This window comes from Schistocerca piceifrons, chromosome 5 (genome assembly GCF_021461385.2).
Source record: "Schistocerca piceifrons isolate TAMUIC-IGC-003096 chromosome 5, iqSchPice1.1, whole genome shotgun sequence".
Classification (NCBI taxonomy): domain Eukaryota; kingdom Metazoa; phylum Arthropoda; class Insecta; order Orthoptera; family Acrididae; genus Schistocerca; species Schistocerca piceifrons.
Window position 1 is genome coordinate 235,936,576 of NC_060142.1, and position 6,739 is coordinate 235,943,314.

Genomic DNA, 6,739 nt, shown 5'->3' on the forward strand with positions numbered 1-6,739 from the left:
CAATAAATTAAGAGATTCCGTTGTGAATCGTGTAGCGGAGGTGCACTTGGGCTTTCCACCCAGGAGGACGATGGTTCGAATTCCGGAAATGGCATGGCCATTTTTTATTTCACGCCAATTCCTGTTTGGTGGTGGTGTGGGATGTCAGCTTAGCCTGGGGCAAAGAAATTCCCAGAAAAATTGGAAATTCACGCCAAATTTCGAAATTCCAGCCAATACGGTACGCTGAGAGGAGGGGGTTAGGGGCAGGGGGAGAAGGAAGAGGAGGGGGAGGAGGGGGAGGGGCTCGCGTGCAGCAGAGGAAACACGTGACGTCATCCGGGGGCGGGGATGGGTGTGATCAGGGGCAGATGTGGTTGGGCGTGAGGGTAATTAATTGATCAATTTAATTAATTTGCATATCAATTTGGTATCAAAAGTGTGCTGACACACCCAACGCCCTACTACTAACAAGGTGGTGTGTAGACTGGCGATATACCACTAGACCTTCAGAGAAACATTATCCACACAATTCCAATGATTGCAAGAGCTGATAAGTGCGAGAATTATCGCATAATATGCTTAATAGCTCGTGCATCCAAGCTACTGACAAGACTACCATACAGAAGAATTGAAAAGACAACTGAGAATGTGTTCAATGACGATTCACAGATTTGTGTATTACTTTTTTATAGAAGAAATTTTTTATAGAAGAAATTGAACCGGATGTTTCATGTATTTGTAAACATTGGCTAGCTGAAGCAGAAGGTGATTTCTATAAATCTGTTGAATACTTAGACATGGCCAGTCCTTGGTTTCGAAGAACTGCAACCCACGGTGGGGTCTCTGTGTATGCCAACAGAGATCGTAGCATCAAGGAAATTGATTTAAAGCCGGCCGGAGTGGCCGTGCGGTTCTCGACGCTACAGTCTGGAACCGAGCGACCGCTCCGGTCATAGGTTCGAATCCTGCCTCTGGCATGGATGTGTGAGATATCCTTAGGTTAGTTAGGCGACTGATGACCTCAGAAGTTAAGTCGCATAGTGCTCAGAGCCATTTGAGCCAATAGATTTAAGCAGCTTTTGTGTGGATTTTGATCTTGAATTGGCTGCACTGTTATTACCAAATATTGATTTAGTTGTTGTTGCTGTGTACCATTCACCAGATGGTAACTTTGAGAATTTTATTGGACATATGGAGAACTGTCTGTGTTACCTAACACGCCTAAAGTCAAAAATCGCACTGTGTGGAGATTTTAACATATACATAGGTGATGGAGATGCCTGAGAGAGGGTCTTTATGAGATTAATTACCAGTTATGGGTTGTTTATTGCAAATAAGCTCCCAACAAGGGGTGGTGCATGCCTGGACACCATAATCACCAACCTCAACATTTGGGATTATAAACTCAGTGTAGTTGAACCTATGATAGCAGATCACTGTGCGCTAGTAATGGAAACCAGTATGAGGAGCAAACTGCAGATAAGCACATGGCATTCAAACTACACATTCAAACGAAGATTTGTTAAAGAAGAGAGACTAAATGATCTCAAAGCAGCTCTGTTTTGTGTAAACTGGCAGCAGAAAATTGCAGAGTTAGTAGGCAGTGATTCTTTCTTATGTCTGTTCCAAACCTTAAAAGCAATATTTGATGACATGTTTCCGGTAAGACTAGTGAAGAATCCTGTGGACAAATCACAAGGCAGGCAGAAAGTTATCAATGTGAAACAATGGTACACCCCCGAGCTCAATAAATTGAAGTGTATTGTAACAATGTGCAAGGACCGAATAAAATCAGCTTTAGACATTCCAGCTAAAGAATTACATCACTGCAACTACCTAAAAGCCAAAAACGCTTATAGGAAGGCAATAGAGGAAGCAAAAAAGAAATATAATGATACATACATTAAAGAGGCCCAAAATTCTTGTAAAGCTGCCTGGAATCTTATAAATGAGAACAGAAAGAAGACTACCTCCTGCTTAAATTCATGTAGCCCTGATGACTTCAATGAATATTTTGTCAGAATAGTGGAAAAGACAGTGAGTGAAATTCCACACTCTGACCTAGATCCGACTGCAAACATAAGAAATGTAGACAGCGGCAGTATTCAATACTGGAAGGAAGTACACCCTGAAGACATGATAAAAATTGTGAACTGCTACAAACACTCAGAAAGTGTAGACATCTATGGCATGTCCTGCACACTGCTAAAGAAAATTATTGCAGAATTAGCTCAGCCACTAGCCATAGCAGTAAAAAAATGTCTACCTTCTGATGTCTTCCCAGACTTCCTTTAACTGGCGTGCACAGTACCAATATAGAAGAAGGGGGATCCATGCGAGGTGTCCAGCTTCAGACCAATCTCAGTGGTACCAGTACTAGCCAAAGTTACTGATTCTGTGATGCACTGCCAGGTACTGAATTACTTTGAGGAAAACAACTTATTCCAAAACACACAGCACGGATTCCGCAAAGGGAGATCAACAGTGACAGCCACACTGGACTTATTAAAAACGATTCGACAGAGTTTTGGAGAGAGAGAGAGTGTGGCACTGACACTCTGTGACCTCAGCAAAGCCTTTGACTGCATCCCACACATAACACTAATAGCCAAGTTAAGATGGTGTGGTTCAAAAATGGTTCAAATGGCTCTGAGCACTATGGGACTTAACATCTATGGTCATCAGTCCCCTAGAACTTAGAACTACTTAAACCTAACTAACCTAAGGACATCACACAACACCCAGTCATCACGAGGCAGAGAAAATCCCTGACCCCGCCGGGAATAAGATGGCGTGGTGTTGGAGGTGTTGTTCTATCAACACTCCAGTCTTATTTGGAAAACCGAAAGCAGGTAGTATCAGTGCACGGAGCAACTTCTCTTGAACAAAAACTGGAACGTGGTGTGCCCCAAGGATCAGTCTTAGGACCTCTCCTATTCCTCATATATGTCAACGATATGAGCTGTAATAGTCAAATGTTGCAGTTTGCAGGTGACACTACCCTTATTGCCAAAGGACATACAGCCGCAGAAGCTCTTGGTGCATCAAATTTGATGTTTGAAGAAATAAAAGAATGGTTCATCATAAACAAAATGAAGATCAATGAAGAAAAAACCCAACATTTGATATGCAGTCTAACCAACATTGAAGACCAAGAAAACATGGAGACTGTCACACAGCTGGGCTTCAAGATTGACAGCAAACTCTCCATGAATGATCACACTGCATATGTATGCACCAAACTTTCTCGTGTGATATACCTCCTGAGGAAGCTGAAGAGGGTAATAACTGACCAGTTTCTCACAATAGTCTACCATGCATTCTTCCACAGCCACATTAGCTATGGGCTGTTGTTGTGGGGACACTCCTCAGGCAGCAAAGATGTGTTGTTATTACAAAAATAAGCCATCAGAATCATATCCTCTAGCAAAAGACTGGACCACTGTAAGCCTATTTTCACCAGGCTAGGCATAATGACTGTTTTTAGCCGGTGTGTGTTTTTCTGCCTCATTTATATAAAAGAAAATCAAAGGAATTTTAGCATTAGACAAGAAATACACATAATCATGACACTCGCTGTAAGAGGAACATTGAAGTGCCAAGGTGTCGCCTATCAAGTACACAAGACAGCTTTCCAGCAGTCGCCCTAAAAATGTACAATCAACTGCCTCCAGAAGTGAAATCCCTGCCACCTGAATTATTTCGGAAAAAATTGCTCAGGACTTGAAACAACATCCACCATATTCCTTGGAAGAGTTTTTCAACAGTGGTTCTAGTGAATGGACAAAATAATAAATATTGTTATGTTTCATATATAATTTTGCCTAAATTTGATCTTTTTATGTTCTCAGTTAACTGCACATTTAATTTTGTGTTTTACTTAAAGTACATATTTTGCCAAAATGAAACTTTATGTGTGTGATCTACATGGTCTTGTAAACATTTTGCTTTATGATGATTTCATTTGCTGCTATGAAGTTTTACTTTCCTGTTTAGTTATATTTCAGTTTCTCTATGTTCTATACGTTTTTGTGCACTGCATAAATATTTTCTTTTATTTGTAATATAAATTTTGTATATGGTGTTGTATAAATGTTAGTTGATAACCATTGTATATGTGACGCAGTCTGTCCAGCCATGGCTGGTAAAGGACGAAGATATAGTAATAAAGTAATATACCCACTCGATGCAAATGTTTGGGAAATGGACTGCGACTTGTTAATAAGAACTCCATGCTTCGAGTACGGGCAATTTTGCGCAGCTTGAGCCTGTTCCTGATGCTTGGGAATGTATTGTAAACCAATCTTGTAGTGCTTTTAGTGTTTCAGTCAAACCGCCATTCTTCTAGCTTATAGGCTCGTAAATGTCTTATCAGTAACACTGGTTCCTGTGATCTGGTACACACTGTCATAATGTCTAACTATGATATCCAACGGACATATCCCGAGAATAACCAGTAATCTCTCGACTGTTATAGTGCGAAATGCACGTTGAGCCTCAGAAGTCGCAATATTGATTAGTAGCTGCCTAGTCGAAATCAATGCGCGCAGTGACTGGCGGCGAAGCCTACACTATGTGGTCAAAAGTATCCGGGTACCACCAAAAACGTACGTTTTTCATATAAGGTGCATTGTGCTGCCACATACTGCCAGGTACTCCATATCAGCCGCCTCAGTAGTCACTAGAAATCGAGAGAGAGCAACTCACGGACGTCGAACGTGGTCAAGTGACAGGATGTCACTTGTGTCATACGTCTGTACGCGAGATTTCCACACTTCTAACATCCCTAGGTCCACCGTTTCCGATGTGATAGAGACGTGAGAAGTGAAGAGACACGTACAGCACAAAGGCGTACAGGCCGACCTCGTCTGTTGACTGACAGAGACCGCCGACAGTTGAAGAGGGTCGTAATGTGTAATAGGCAGGCATCTATCCAGACTATCACACAGGAATTCCAAAGTGCATCGGGATCCATTGCAAGTACTATGACAGTTAGGTGGGAGGATTTCATGGTCGATCGGCTGCTCATAAGCCACACATCACGCCGGTAAATGCCAAACGACGCCTCGCTTGGTGTAAGGAGCGTAAGCATTGGACGATTGAACAGTGGAAAAACGTTGTGTGGAGTGATGAATCACGGTACACAGTGTGGCGATACGATGGCAGGGTGTTGGGTATGGCGAATGTCTGGTGAATGTCATCTGCCAGCGTGTGTAGTGCCAACAGTAAAATTCGGAAGCAGTGATGTTATGGTGTTTCTCATGCCTACATTGATGTTCTAAGCACCTTGTTGCTTCCCACTGTTGAAGAGTAATTCGGGGATGGCGATTACATCTTCCAACACGATCGAGCACCTAACCATAATACACGGCCTACGGCGGAGTGGTTACACGACAACAACATCCCTTGGACTGGCCTGCACAGTCCTGACCTTTGGGATGTTCTGGAACCCCGACTTCCTGCCAGGCCTCACCGACAGACACTGATACCTCTCCTCACGGTAGCATTCCGTGAAGGATGGGCTGCCATTCCCCAAGAAACCTTCCAGCACCTGAGTGAACGTATGTCCGCGAGAGTGGAAACTGTCATCAAGGCTAAGGGTGGGCCAACACCATATTGAATTCCAGCATTACCGATGGAGGGCGCCACAAACTTGTAAGTCATTTTCAGCCAGGTGTTCGAATACTTTTGATCACATAGTGTATAATGGCGTTGAAGATAGCTTATTGAAATGACCAGTCCGCACGCAAAAGTAATTTATAGCCAGAAGTGCCAGCACGGACAATATTTTAGCCGCTTACTGAGTAACGGATATTAAGGGAGTAGATGACGAACGCCTTCAAGCGCCTGTTTGTTCAAGTTTTCCACTATTTCCAAGGCGCTCTCCCTTGGGCCAAACATACCGGTAGCCATTGGGGTAGCCGTTCTTCGTATACTGTTCATATCCCCTGTCAGCCCTGTTTGATATGGGCTTCCACATCGGATTTTGTACACAGAAGGCTTTGTAGATTTCCTCCAGGTGTACCTGGAAACTAGCCGTGTGTCGGACCCTTAACTGCAAGTTATCGGTCATAATCACATCTTTACGCAAATCACACCAAAGTGGGTTTAGAATGAATCTGCAAAAAGTATGCAAGGCAATCTTATAAGGGACCTGATGTGGGGTGTCTAGCCTCTCATCTAATTTATTCATTAAATTAATTGATCAATGGACCCCTCCAAACATAGTGATGGGAAAGGATTCTAATGAGTGTGACTGTCTAACACATAAACGCCACCATAAAAATTTCAATTAGCATTATTTTCTTTAAATGGAACACAAAACTGATCGTGATTTTGTACATCACCGTAAACCAAACATGTTAATGCCAACGGCCTTGCCACAGTGGTAACACCGGTTCCCGTCAGATCACCGAAGTTAAGCGCTGTCGGCCGGGCTAGCACTTGGATGGGTGACCATCCGGTTTGCCGAGCGCTGTTGGCAAGTGGGGTGCACTCAGCCCTTGTGAGGCAAACTGAGGAACTGCTTGATAGATAAGTAGCGGTTCTGGAATCTTAAACTGATATAAGGCCGGGAGAGTGGTGTGCTAACCACATGCCCCTCCATATCCACATCCAGTGACCCCTGTGGGCTATGAATGACACGGCGGCCGGTGCGTACCGTTGGGCCTTCCTAGTCCTGTTCGGACGGAGTTTAGTTTTTAAACATTTAAATAGTCCTCGCTTGATAGAGATGTTGGCAGAAAGCTAGTACAAA

The 6,739-nt window shown here is 43.3% G+C and overlaps 1 pseudogene; it reads left to right on the top strand.

Moving 5' to 3' along the window:
* The first annotated feature begins 6,349 nt into the window (after positions 1–6,349).
* Positions 6,350–6,466, top strand: LOC124799630 (annotated as a pseudogene).
* Positions 6,467–6,739: the final 273 nt, after the last annotated feature.